The sequence below is a fragment of the Micromys minutus genome (assembly GCF_963924665.1).
Source record: "Micromys minutus genome assembly, chromosome: 25".
Classification (NCBI taxonomy): Eukaryota; Metazoa; Chordata; class Mammalia; order Rodentia; family Muridae; genus Micromys; species Micromys minutus.
In genome coordinates, this window is record NC_137960.1 from 2,033,591 (window position 1) to 2,048,329 (window position 14,739).

A 14,739-nucleotide genomic window follows, 5' to 3' on the forward strand; every position below is an offset into this window, starting at 1 on the left:
GCGTTCTCGCTTTTTTTATCTACAAAGACTTATGGAACGCAGGGGTGCCTCTGCTTATCTACGTCCGACTTAAGCACAAAATTAACACCAGCCCCGTTGGACACAGAGGAAATTAAGAGGAAGAGAATAAAAACTGCACTGACGAAGACCGGAGCCTCTACGGACCCTTCACACGGCCGTGGAGGATTTAAACCAAATTAAAGAAAGATCCAGGATCAGACATACCTTGCCGAACTAATCTCCCCGCAGTTCTGAATTCTGTGGTGCAGACGATGGAGTGGTCGAATTTCCCGGGTTTGAGGCACCAGATGTCCCGCGCAACCGTCTCGCCTGCAAGAACGACGCGGCACACAAAATAGAATCCTTCTGCGGTAAACTTTATTAATCTGGAAAAACCGGTACTTGCTTCATGTAACGAAAAGGACGGGGAAAACCAAGAGATCCAAGGAGACGAACAAGACGAACAAGCTCCACGAGACGGCCGAAAACTACGAGGGGAAGAGAGGAAGAAAAGGGGGAGAGAGAGAGAGCTGTCCAGCTCGCCCCCTTATAAAGGGATCAGTCCTTGCCTTGGACGCGGAGCCCCCTGATTGGTTGAAACTCACCAGGCCCCATGACGCCACGGGAAGAGGCGGAAGTCATGAAGCGGAAGTTACCCAGCCTGTGGCACATGGCTTGTTTACTGCTAACTCCAGCCAGATATCAGCGCCATCTTGTAATGGCGAATGCGTGGGAATGTGTGGGCGGCGCCCCACAGCCGGATATCCGCGCCACCTTGTAATGACGGAAGCGTGGGAATGTGTGGGCGGCGCCCCACAGTATATAAAAGGAACGGCAGACTTGAGTAAGCAACTGGATTGAATACGGGATGCCTATGACTCTGGATACAACAGCATCAACAAAATAAAAACTAACTCTTCGATGTGGGGGCTGTGCAGGTTATTCCCGGTTCCTTAGTGTGGCCCTTCTTCAGAGTGACCCAGACAGTTACCGGGACACGCGAAGCCGGCCAGCAGTTCCTGGACTCTGCAGTCTGCAGTCTGGAGGGACATTTGACACAGCCCAGTCTGTCCTCACGACCCTTGCGAGTTGCGATGCCGCTCACAGCCGCCAGGGGGCAGCAGGACACAGGAGTAGGAGCAGGTCAGGTTCAGGATCACCTAAGGGGCTGTGAGCTTTGAATGCTGGGGAAGGCATGGAGTTTCTCCTCTGCCCTCTTCATGCGGAAGCAGCCAGGGATTTTCCCTTCAGCCCTAAATCCTCTGTTCTGCGGTTTTCACGGGTCCTTATGATCTTCGGGCTGAAACACAACTTCTGAGTGAGATTGCACCTCAGGGTTCTTCCCGGATTGTTACTGGACACCACACTCTCCAGTCACTGTGACATACACACACACAGACACATCACAGAACACCACACATGTGATCCCGGCTCTAGCATGCTGAGGTGAGGCAGGAGGATCAAGAATTCAAGGTCAGGATTGAAGAGATGACTCATAGGTTGAGAACACTAACTGCTTTTCTTTAGGTCCTGAGTTGAATTCTCTGAAATCATGTTGTGGCGCACAACCATCTGAGATCTGGCGCCCTCTTCTGGTCGATTTATGCAGACGGAACATATGAAGGCAGAATAGAGTATATAATAAATAAATCTTGAAAAATAATAATAATTTAAGATCAACCTGAGCTACGCCAAGACATATCAACACAAACAGCACAAATGAACACACAGTCTTCATAGAGCAGTAGCATCAGGGCCACTCTGGGGACTTGTGTCGATTTTTCCTTCTGTTGCTGAATCCCTAAGACCAGTGTGTACATCAAGTGCAGAGGATCCCAAAGACCTGCACTAGAGTTTGGGGGTGTTCCTACTGCTGGAATGACCCCCAATATTGTACAAGAATCTCTTTCTCTATAGAAATCTTATTTACCTCCATTTCTTTTTCATTCTTTTAAAAAATTGTTTATGTATATGGGTATTTTGTCTCCACAAGTCTGTGCTCCACATGCATGGAGTATCACAGGCAGCCAGAAGAGGGCGCCCTATCCCCTCTGAGATGGAGTTACACGTGGGTGAGAGCTGGCCACTGAACACAGGTCCTCTGGGACAGCAGTAAGCATCCTTTACCTCTGAACAATCTCTCCAGATCCATAGTTTACTCGGAATTGACACAATTTTTATTTCATGCTTTGGCTCTGTGAGATTCTTTTTTCTGCAGCATTTGGCCTCACTCAGGCCTGAGCCTCCTAAGTTACCTGCAGAGGTTTGGGTGGGAGAAGCCATGGATTCCTCAGGGTCACAGAATCCAAGGGAATGAGATTCCCATCTGTTCCCACAGTGCTCAGTCTATCCAACATCGGATGTCCTCCAGCACCAATGCAGCACTGGTCACATAACCCACACAGAGAACAGTCCTGATGCCCTGTGTAGGTTTATATTTGCCCAAAAGTACTTTAATAAATTTACTTAAATGTATTAATCTCACTTCAATCCCACCAACCACCAGAGGTAATAGAAAGAAAGGGTTAATACAGCAAAGGAAGATGTGCACCTGTATAGAAATAGTCCTTTGGGGAGCTTTCTGTGTTGTTCGGATATCAGCAATGAGATCACACAATTGTGAGCAATGGCCTTTCAGTCCAGAAGCAACTCTGAGGCTCTACCAATTGGCCTCAGTCTGCAGGAGCAGGAAGAAGCTGCTGGAACACCACCAGAAGTTTGTTGGTCTTTCCTCTCCTCAAAGTCAGGACAAACTATTAGCAAAGAAGGCAGGGCTGACCAATGTCTGGGCATCACTAGTGAAGACCAGCCTTGGCAAAGCCCAGGGAAGAGCAGCAAAGAAGGCAAGGTGAACCAATGCCACACAGCATCGTCAGCAGTCTGCTGGGTTATATTTATACCTTTTCCAAATATGATGTGTTCAATCAAGAGGGACATCTCTCAAACTCTAGCAAAACATCACATGCCCCCTTTCCAGGCAGATTCCAGAAAAATCTATGTTTCTCCTAAAGCAAAAACATCCTCTCATAAGACAGTTTACAGAAAAGCATCACACAACCCAACTGAGTCTGCGAGGAATTCAGAAATTTCCACTTCAGGCCTGATTCTCCATAATTAGGTGCTCAGACCAGCTGGCTTCATTACTAAAGCTCTTCTTGTAGTCCACCATGTCTGTCTCTAACAGGTAGTCTCTAATTCCATCTCTAGACAAAAGCTTTAGTGCTGGCCTTTGAAATAAGAGAAAACACTTATCTACTGACGGGATTTCAACATTGGAAATGTGGCTCGGTGACTAGAATTCCCACCTTGTCCACCACAGGCCCTGGGTTCCAATTCTCAACACCTCCATAATCAGGACGGTGGCACACAGGCCAGGAAGGTGAGGTGACTCCTCATGGAGAGAGAGAACTGGATCCCCAATGTTGTCTTCTGACTCCCTCTGCCCCAACACACACCACACAGCTGGGGAGTGCCCTCCTTCACACACTGTACACATACAGTGATAGTTTAAATATGTAACATGTAAAATAATTTAAAATCCTGTGATTATCCTTGCACAGGTTGCCCTTCAATCCTTCTGGAAGCTTCTTATCACAATGTATGTTTTGGAGACAGGAAAATTTACCCTCTGGAAAGTCTGAAGGCAAATTGGACACAAGTTACACATGTGTTTCTGTGTCCTTCAACATGAAGCCATCATGGTTTCTTTTTAGTTTTATTGCACTGATTTATTAATTTTGTGCAGGGATGTGCGTGATGCCTGTGTGAGGCTCAGAGGAGAACTTACAGGAGTCAGGTCTCTTCATTCACCATGTGGCTTCCATGAATCAAACTCAGGGAGCCAAGCTTGGTGGCAAGAATTTTTACACCCTGAGCCATATTGATGGTCACCCTGGAGACAATTGGGTTTGAATGTTTCTTTGGAAAGTTCCTTCATTCCTGGAATTGGCACAGACAAGGGGTGCCCACCATGACATTAGAAAAAGCATTTACTGGTCAGATAGGTGCCAGCATTGCCTTCTTGAGAACCAAGAATCCTGCCCAGGTTCCACCTGTGGCAGTGTCAGCCAGCTGCTGCCTGTGCGAGGCCAAAGCTTTTAAATTCAGACTCCATTCCAGAGAACTGAACTCAGGCAAACAAACAGGCTGGTACCAAGCATTAGTTCCCAGGTTATCTTCCAAAAAAACCTGAACATAGCTCCACTCTCTGGGCTAACTCCAAAGAGGACCTGCATCCCCAAGTTACACCCCCAGCAAACCTGCACCCCAGGTTACAAGTCAACCCCTGCCAAACGACCACCAATGCAGAGGGAAGTAGAAATTAAGGTTATGATATGACTTCCAGCACCATCCAATTATGTTAAAGGCTGTAAGAAACTTTCAATCAGATGCTTGTACACTTACCCCCCACCAGCTGCTGACTATAAAGTCTTGCCCAATACATATTCGGGATCCTCATCACTAACACAGCCGTGCTTTGCCGTGGTGCACTGATGGGCCTGAGGCAGCTCAAATAGAAAGGCTCTACGGTGACTACATCAGACCAGCTTCTTTCTGGTTTGTAGGATCATTAACATTTCCTCGCTGAGCTGCAGGATTTTTCATCAGTTGATGCCTCCTGTGTCTTTATTATTTTAAATATGAGATGATTTAAATGGTACAGGCCTTTGAGCAGGACTTTGCTCTCCTGTAATACACATCCACAATGCAAAGCAACACTGAAAAAAAAAAAAAAAAAAAAAGCAAAAATCTCCACACACACCAAAAAAATCTATTCTCTATCCATTAATTTAACAATCAATCACCCCTCAAGCCAAAGATGTTAACAATCACGTTCACATTCAGAGTTTTGTTCTGGTGTGAAGTCAGGAGCTGCAGCTCATGGCAGCATGGAGCTCACAGGATACAGATGTCCCCAGTGTTTGGAGGACCAGGAAGGTTGGCTGAGGAAGGGAACACAGGCAGTGCAGGGACAGGGTGCTGTTGGGCAGTGCAGACTGGGCTCCATATTTCTTCACAGTGAGCCCATAGGCTCACAGGGAACATCAGACAAGGTTGTCTAAGAAATCTGAGGGCTCTGGATGTCACAGGAGAGACCTGAACACACCGTCTGTCACTCAGTCCCCTGCAGGCAGCTGTCTTCATGCTAGAGAAAGAGAGTCACGAACCATCACTGTGAAGTCAGAATCCCAACAACCCACCATTCACAGGGGATTCTGGGAGTTTCTGAAACCCGATCATGTCCACATTGCCCCTCCCCATTCAGGTCCCACAGTGTCACCTTTACAATCTGGAAGAGACACGTCAGAGCTCTGGGGGCTGTCCCTGCCTAGGGTAAAACAAAATAATGTGTATGTGTTTATGTATGTGTATATTTATGTATATATGTATGTGTATATGTATATGTATGTGTATATGTATATGACGTATATATGTATATTTATGTATTCATATCACAGTGCAACCCAGGCCCCTGAAGATTTCTCTGGAGGAGCCTTTATGGGTTCCCAGAGCTCCCAACATCTCCAGCTTCACTCCAATGTCCTCAGGACAACCTCACCCCCACACTAACCTGGGGCTGGGGCGTAGTCTCCTCTTCCACCTGTGAGAAGAAAAGCTGTGAGAGTTCAAGGAAGATCTTGACACAAGGAAGTTTCCAGAACTGACATCAGACCCAGGGCCCAGCACCTCAGTGTGACTTCACCCTCAAACCTGGGATGATGGGTCACATGGGCCTTTGTGGGATCTGTGTGGAAGGTTCAAGAAGTCACATCGTTAATAAGGTCAACTGAGATCTACATAAGACACAGTTAAATCAATGATGACACTGAATTGTGTGTCTCACACTTCAACTGTCATCACACTAGTGACCTGCAGGTAGAGCTGGTCCCTCAGCACAGAACTGCACATTTTCCTGAGGGACTCAGAAGCTAAGAGGGAATCCACAGGAGCCAGTGGATCAACATGGCCGTCCTCATGTGATGCTCTATAGCATGAGACAGGGAGCCCAAAATGGAAGATGAATGGAAAATAAATAATATGTTTGAGTTCATATTAAAATTAGAAATTAGGGCCATGTGCTACTGGAAGGCTGCCACCACAGAGAGTCTAACACTGTGGTCATTTTGCTGATCGGCATTAACTGTTGGTCCAAGTGATCATCCATCAGGAAGTGTGTAGTAGAAATGTGGTGAACTCTGACACTCAGTCAGAGAAAATGACTCCCAGATCCTGACTCTGTGGTGAGAATGTACAGGTGTGTCACACAGGATCCCTGGAGTGTGCTGTGGAACCCAGTGCAGCACTCACTGGAACACAGTGGGCTCACAGGGTGTGTGGATCTTCCCTCTCACTCCAGCCCTGGATTGTAAAAGACCCTGTCACTCAGAAAGTGCTATTCCCTTTTCATTATAGGGAGCACTGTAACTTGTGGGGGCAGAGGAAGAGCAGGAGGCTTCTGGATGTTTAGTTCTGACAGGAAACAATCTAAGTTCACAAGAACCTCTTCTTTAATGAGAACCCTAATTTAACTTGTCTAATTATCCAGGTTAGCAGTTAACCTTGGCATGTGGGAGACTGATACCAATGATAATACAAGGGCATGGAGAAACCGGATCACTCCAGTGCTGACAAAACTGACTAGAACCAAAATACACCTTGGGGAAAAAAAGCCAGTAAATAAAAAAGAAAGTACAAAATAAAAAGAAAAAGTAAAAGAAAAAGAAATTCCATTATTTATATTACTTCAGGTACCCCCTAAGGGCTCATGTGACTTTTCACCAGCCAGGAGGGGAGCAGGGCGGGGTCGGGATGCGGTGGAGAAGGGGGGGGGTCAGGTGGGCTAAATGGGGACGCTGCTTCTCAGGTGCCACCCCTGCCCCTCCCCGCAGAAGCCCGCACCAGAAACATAAGCAGCAAGCCCAGTGCCATTGCCCCATCTGGGATTGGGAGAATCTGCTTCACAAGGGCTGCTTGGATTATATAATCATGGCCCGCGGAGATGCTGATTGGTTCCCTAAGAGCACCACCCATTGTACCTGAGACCCGCTTCCTTAGGAGGTCAGAGAGGGCATCAGAGCCCCAGGAGCTGTACAGGTGGCTGTGAGCAGCCTTGTGGGTGCTGCTCCAGGACAAGGAAAGGACAGGACTGTGCTACAGGAGAAGGTGGTGTCTGAGGAGCAGAGCGAGGCCCTTGTGCACCTGTCTTAGTGATGGTTTCCATGGCTCTGAGAGGACCCCGAGACCAAAAGCAACATGAGAAAGAAAGGATTTCTTTATGTTTACACCTCCGCATGACAGTCTGTCATGGAAGAGATTCAGGGCAGACCTGGAGGCAGGACTCTAGAGGTAGGAACTGAAGCAGAGACCATGAGGACCATCGTTAACTACCTTCTTCCTCATGGCATCCTCAGCCTCTTATACAGTCCATGACCACCAGCCAAGACGACCTCGGCTGGGCTGAGTCCTTCCGTATTAATCATTACTAATAATTTTACAAAGCCCCCATAGACTTTCCTAAAGGCACCGTGGATGGAGGCATTTTCTCATTTCAGGATCCTCTCCCAAATTATGTCTTGGGTTGTATCGAGTTGACAAAATGCACACGGCACAGCCTCCTGGTGCAGGGTCACTCAGTGAGAGCTGAGGGAGGAGGATGTGTATGATCCTCAGCCTGACCTGGAGGACCTCTGGATGGAGGACCCATGGAAAAGACCGTGGGAATGCCAGGAATGGGAGCACAGATGGTTCCTACTCCATTCCTGCCCCTGATCCTGAGGACCTGTCTGTCCCCTGCCTGTTGGGTGCTACTGCTGATGTAGTCACAGGAGACACTGTTAAGTCGGGCAAGTGAGGAGATGGGGAAAGAAATAGGGACATTTACCTCCTCAGAGCAGGATATCTGATCATGGAGGACTGGGGTGAGGTCGGTAGGTAGATAGGTCGGTAGTTGATAGATCTGTGGACAGACAGGTGGACAAAAAATTAAACAGGAATAGGAAGAAGTGCCCCTCTACTCTTTGGACATTTACAATTTTCCTTCTTGCTCAGACTTCATGCAGCGTCAGGTCTGTTCCAACAGACACCTGCCCAGCTGGGGAAACACTCAGGCCTGACCCTGTGTGGCTTGTTAGAGTTCTTGCATGGATCACAGAACCAAGGGATGTTGTCAAGTTCACACCACACAACAGACCCCATGTGAAGGTTTATTGGGGTGGGTAGTGAGTAGGGGAGCAAAAGAGCGATCTGTGAAGACCTGGTCTGGACAAGGGCGCACAACGTGTGGCCACAGTGGAAATCTGTCACATTTTGTGGCTGGTGATGATGTGGCTTGTGGCACACAGAGGCTGAAAGCAGGCTGGCTCTAGGATGGGGGAGGTTGTTGGTTAAGAAACATCCCTTCCTCTTATTCATTATATAAGGTGACAAAATAGGAAGAGGTGACTGACGAGTTACCATGTTCTCTACACTGCTGCCTGTTGTCTGGGGTGTGACAGCATCTTTGGGGACCCATGAAAGCTGTGATGCTGTCTAGGTTTAAAAAACCATGCTGTTCCCTCTCTGTCCAGGCTCTGTAGGACCATCTGCAGCTGAGGACTGCAGATCCATCTTTAAGTTGAGCCATCATGGGGCAGGTGCCATGAAGCTGTCTGTCACGCAGATTTGAGGAAACACCTGGAGTTAGCATTTGACTGAAACGTGTCTGTATACATAAGGGTCAGAAGGTGAAGTTAAGGAGGTTGGAAGAAATTTGCTTCTTAGGTCACCTTGTGGAACTTTTAGGCCATTAGTTGGGGGTGGGGCCTCCCAGACCTCAGGAAGAGGAGGAAACCCCACCCTTAGGAAGGAGCTGACCAGGCAGGAGCTGAAACAGGCTGATGATAGACAGGACACAGCTGGAGTCCATGTGACCCCTGAGAGGTGGATTCAAGGAGATGCCTTGACACTTAAAAAGATTTTTTAAGTTTATAAAATGAGATGAATTTAGATATGTAAATATACCACTGTGTAATCTGTACTGACTTTACACTGTAGAACAGGCGGCAGACTCATGCCTTTGAGTCGTAGTGAAAACTTAAGGACCCCAAAAGGGGTTAGGAGTTAAAAGCATGAACATCTTTCCTCTATCCAAACATTGGGTGTATACAATTGGACAGATACTGTTAGCTCAGTGAGAAGCTCCTTTATGTCTATACTTAGAAGACGACCGTAGGAAATTCATGATCTTGAGCCTGTGAGTAAGATTATAGCTATCACTGTCTATCATAGCTAGATCAATAACTCAGCAGAACCCCAGGGATTAATGTTAAAACGATAAACGTTTTTAAAGTTTTATTTATTTATTATACATAAGTACACTGTCACTGTCTTCAGACACATCAGAAGAGGGCATCAGATCTCATTACAGATGATTGTGAGCAATTTCCGGGTTGCTGAGATTTGAACTAGGACTTTTGGAAAAGGTGTCAGTGCTTTTAACCACTGAGCATGTCTCCTGCCCAACTCTAAACTTTTAAGATCATAACATAACAATAGCATAAAGACAGAAGCAATCTGACCCACTTTTCATTTTTACATACACCTTCAATCGCTTTCATATAACTTTACAAATTGCCTTTACAGACCTCAAAACATCTCCTTAGACCCTTATAAAGTACAGTAAAAGCACCTTAGACCTTTAAAACTCCCGTTTGCAGATCTCAAACCACCTTTTTAAGATCCTGCAACTTGCTTAACCTCTTGTATCCTTAGAGGTACATGAATATTACAGTTTTTTCTATCCGATTATTCACCACAAGACACAGCTGGTTGGATACTGAGAGCAGTCCTGTAAAACAACTTCCTTTACACAAAGGAATAGTAATAAGTTACATTGACATCTGTTGTGGGAATGTATCTCCTCTTAGAATCTGGTAACAATGTGATTAGTGTCTAGACCTGTAGCAATTCTAGGAAAGGGTCCCATGATTTTCACACAGGAAGAGAACTGAGAAACACCTGAAGCCTGTGTTGTTGCTGGTGGTTAAACTGACAAAGCTCTCCCTTGTCAACACCAAGGGACATCTTAGAAGAATGAATTTCACCTGAGTAAGCAGGAAGTATGGACCAAGCAGCTTCAAGATTTATTAAAACTGACAGATGTATCTGATTCCTAGACAATCACTGATGGCTCCTCTGGGGTAGTCTTGATTTCATTGGGGACAGAGGAGCCAGGGCAGCATGAATCTTCCCTGCCTAGTCCAAAAGGTCCAAATACTGTCCATTAATGGAGGACACTGAGGGATTAGCCCATCTTGTCCAAGAAAAACAAGGCAATCAGTTCCTCAGGTCCTGCTTGTCCACAGTTAGGACAAGATCCTTGTGACACACAAGATGAAGGGCAAATTTTCACACAATGACTGATTTGTCACATTTAAAGCAACCTCAAGTGGAGTTCTTCTCTACCCCATCATCGTCTGTGAAGACCTGGGGGTCACTTCTAGTAGCTGGGGAGAAGAGTTGTCTCTGGCATAGCAAGGTATTTCCATAAATATTTTAAATGTCACATTCAGCAGATCTCTGAAAGGTTTGGGGACTGTTGGCTGCTAAGGATGTCTACACTGAACATCTTTTCCTTGTTTCTAGTAATTTTGCAAACTTATACAGGAGGGTAAATAAACTTTTTTCTATTCTTAACTTGCATGTACTAATTGTCCTCAACAGTTTACAGTAATTCAGTAACTTTCCTAAGATTAAGATTTTGCAACTTTAGCTCTGTTAAGTTTGAGCCTTAGTAATTTGAGGTGAAGATCCTTTATGTCTAAATAAACCGTAAATGCAGAAACTTTATTCCACAGGAGCCTGGTATCTTGCTTTTATACTGTTCCATTATTGATTACCACAGTTTTTGTGATTCAGTTTCTCCAAATAACTGAGACTTAACAAGGTGAGCAAGGACAAAAAGCTAGACAAATCTCACTGTGAAGCTGAATGGGCCTTAGAAATATATAACACGAATCAGTATAACTTCTTTATCAAATATAACAGGTTGGTTAGATGTCTGAGGAGTTACACGCACTGGCCTCTCTCCAGAGGACCCAGGTTCACTTCTCAGCAACCACACTGCAGCTCACAATGGTTTGTAACTATGGTCCCAGGGCTCTGACACAGTCAGGAAGACAAGAAAGCGTGTGATGCCCATAGACTCTAACATGACATTTTATACTAAATCCTTATTCTACAAACATGTGCTTATCTATATTTCATAGTAGCCATTCCTGAGTTTTCCGTAGCTCAGGAATTGGTGGGTTTCCTGATCAGGGATTGGTAGCTTCTTTTCATCCCTTTCCTGGCACTGGACCCTTGGAGATGGCTGTCAGCAAAGATGCCTCCATGGTGATGAGGAGACGGTGGCTAAGACGGCCACAAGCCACACATTTAAAGATTTCTCTGTACCTACCCTGTAACTGTCTACCCTGATGTTACAAGTTTCTTTTCTCTTGTTGAATTTATTACAGGAAGTTGACAGCGGAATGCTGTATGATATTTCCCACGGTCACTAGGCGGTGATGCAGTGAAGGCAAGGGTGGAGGGAACAGTCAGGGTTTCTGCAGATAAGGTTCAAACTACCTCAGATGTCCTCCTTAGGACATGGCCAGACCCACAGGTCACTAGGCAGATGACATTCCTTAACAGACGCTGGGTACCAAGTCCACAGCCAACTGAAAACCCTTGGGATGGGCTGAGCACACTGATGTACAGAGGGCACAGCCCCGGGCCTTCCGCCTCTCCTGTGCTGGGCTGGGCTAGACTCACTGTGATACAGCAGCCTGTGCAGAAGTGTGTGCCTTCTTTAAGGGATACGTGCAAACATTCCCGATGCCCAGTTAGTTCAAGATACTTTATTTCCAAATGGGTCACAATGTAAGCTTTTAGCCCATTCTGCAACTTACAAGCCACAAATGCTTGCTCAGCAGCCGAGGGGCACTAGTTAGAATCATGTCTGAAAAGAAAATAAAAATCCATATAAAATATTCAGTTTCCATGGGAACACAGTGTGACCTCCAACTCCTAGTCTTCCATTCGGCATTGGCGCCAACCCTGCTCTTACAGACATTAAACTAGCAGTAACTAAGTTAAATGGTCCCCCAAACGCCTTAATTCAAGCTAAGCTTTCAGGTAAGAGCTACGAGAATGGCATCTGCACGTGGGTAGTAGCAGAGGCACAGGCTGCGGGTGACGGTCCATCCCGCTCTCCTGGGCACAGGACATGGGCAGAGTGCCAACCTCCTGCTCCTGCTCTTCCTGCGGGAAGCCATGGCTCTGGATCTGCCTCGTGAGCTGCCACAGTGGCTGTGACATTACAGTAGATGTGTGTCCTCTGGAAGCCATTGAAAGTAGAAGCAGCAGCAACGGTGTGTGTGCCATGTTCTCAAACAGCATCCACTCACCCACATGCACTGCAGGCAGGGCACAGCGCTGAGGATTCCATCAAGGCCGTCACACGCTGGCCCCAGATGCTGCATGAGTGATACTTCTCCTCTGGTGTGGGTCTCTTCTGCAGCAGGGCCTCCACATGTGCAGGATCATAGAGAATGCAGTTAAACGGTCCACACGCTCCGTCATTCACACGAAGGTTTGCTCGTTTCCCTCGTCTTCATCAGAGCCGGGCTGCTCCCTCTATAATTTTTTCTTCGTTAGTTTCTTTGTTCTTTGTTTTTGGCAATGATGATCACCGCAAGTGTGACAGCTGATGACATGGTATCCCCCCGGCTCAGCTCTGATCCTCACTCCAGAGTCTGGTGGGAAGAACTTGTCCAGAGCTGGGTGATCACTCTGGTGATCTCTTCAAATGTAAGCTTTGTATCTTCAGGTCCAGGAGAGCCGCCACCAATATCAAGCAGAGACCTGCTGAAACCAGCTTCTGTTCCCATGTCAGAGGCACAGCTGGCATCCGACACTGTCTGCAGGAAGGTCGCAGGGTCAGCACATCCACTGCCCACATGGACGCTGACAGAAATGACGTCAATATTTAGCTCTTCTGCCTGTTCCAAGAGCAGCCTGCTGGTGTTGAGTGTGGCACCAAACTGAACACCGAGGTGACAAGTGGCTTTGGAGTCTCAGTGTCAATCCCCAAAACCACCTTTGCTTTTGGGTGCTCTGTCGACTTTCATCAGTTCAACTTCACTGTCAAAAGTCGTCACGGGGACTCTATTACTGGCAGCAAACTTGATCTGAGACACTTGTTACAAGGGTTTGCATAGAGAATCCTCTCTGGAGGCACCCAGTCCCCTGCACCAACTGTACGTCAGTCTGGCTTGCTCAGTCCCAATGGCAGCCAGGGTGCTCACTATGGCTCTGCTGTCATTACACGTGACTGTGTGAAAGGGAGTAACTCGGGGAAGAGCTTTCAGCCACCTCAGATGCTTCTTCAGAATGTGTCCAGAGGCATGCAACATAGAGCATTCTTATGGTCAGAGGAAGATACTTCTGGATCCCAAACTGCAACAAACTTACAGAGCCATGGATGGTAACTTAGAAACCAGGATGTTTACATTGTGTGATGGTAGGGGAGAGACAAACAGTTTGTAGGAAGGAGAAATTGGGAATAGGGAGATCTCCATTTCTGTAATTTCTCCTAGTATTTGTAAAGATGCTGAATAATATCAGGATCAAGGGTGCCATTGGGTGGTTGTTCATATTATTTAATTCAGGTAAATTGAGGCCAATTTTGATTTACAGGTGAAGAAATTTATGGCTCCTCGGGTTTGGTTTCAGATGTACCGGGTGTATGTTTCTAAGAAACATCCATCACAAAGGAATGTGAGGGTTAGAAAGATCCTGCTCCCCAGGGGGACAAAGGGGAAGCAGGATGTCATGGCAGCCATGGGTGCCCCCAGAGTCAGGGACAACAAAACGAGGACCAAGCCGTTCAGTGGGTCATCACACAACTCAGCAGCCAGCAGTGTAGCCGGGCTTAGCTTAGGAATCTCAGTGCCTGGTACCAGGACTTGTGTAGAAGCCAGAAGTAGCACAAGAACCGAGCTCTCATAGAGGATCTTGTCTAGAGGAAAGGGGTGAGAATGGAGTGTCAAAAGCAGTGAGGGCCTAGAGATATTTAAGGTTACAGTTGCAAGTTACAGTCAGCTCCAAAGTGAGAGTGGTCGGAGAGGGCAGGAAGGGTCACAGTTCCACTAGGGCCTAGGGAAAAAAACCACAAGGGCCCAGAGGAGCTGTGGGATCTCAGCTCTGAAGGGAAGGTGGGCAAAGGGCCGTTAGGAGCGCCACGGCCATAGGACCCCCTTTCGGGGACCCCCACTCAAGTCTCAGGACATGGGGTTACCCAATGAAATTCGAGAGACTTTTTGCTACAAAAGCACGAGGTAGTTTAATGATGGAGCTCCGGGTCGATACATATCTCACTCAGGAGACAGAGGCATAGACCCTGAACTCAATTAGGGGAACATATTTATAGGGAAAATTACATAAGCAGTTAGCAACAAGCACATAATAATTTCATTGGTTCATTCAAATTGGCACTCTCTGTCTAATTTTGGATATGATTCAACTCTAGATCACTCTGTTTTGGGGCACACTGACCTACATACTAGTTTTTCTTAGGACTGCAGAGTCAGATCTTACCAAGACCAGGTGGTCTGCGGTTTTTGTTCTCAGCCTTGAGACATATTTGTTCTCAAGGCAGGGTTTGTGGGGGCTAACTTGAAACTTTAACTCTTTCAGGCCCAGGAGACATAAGAGCAG

The 14,739-nt window shown here is 46.7% G+C and overlaps 1 pseudogene across 1 annotated transcript; it reads right to left on the bottom strand.

Annotated features, from left to right (window-relative positions):
- Positions 1 to 12,163: 12,163 nt before the first annotated feature.
- On the bottom strand, positions 12,164 to 13,436 carry LOC308436742 (ornithine decarboxylase-like; annotated as a pseudogene). Its single transcript has one exon. The product of its transcript is annotated as an ornithine decarboxylase-like (transcript).
- Positions 13,437 to 14,739: the final 1,303 nt, after the last annotated feature.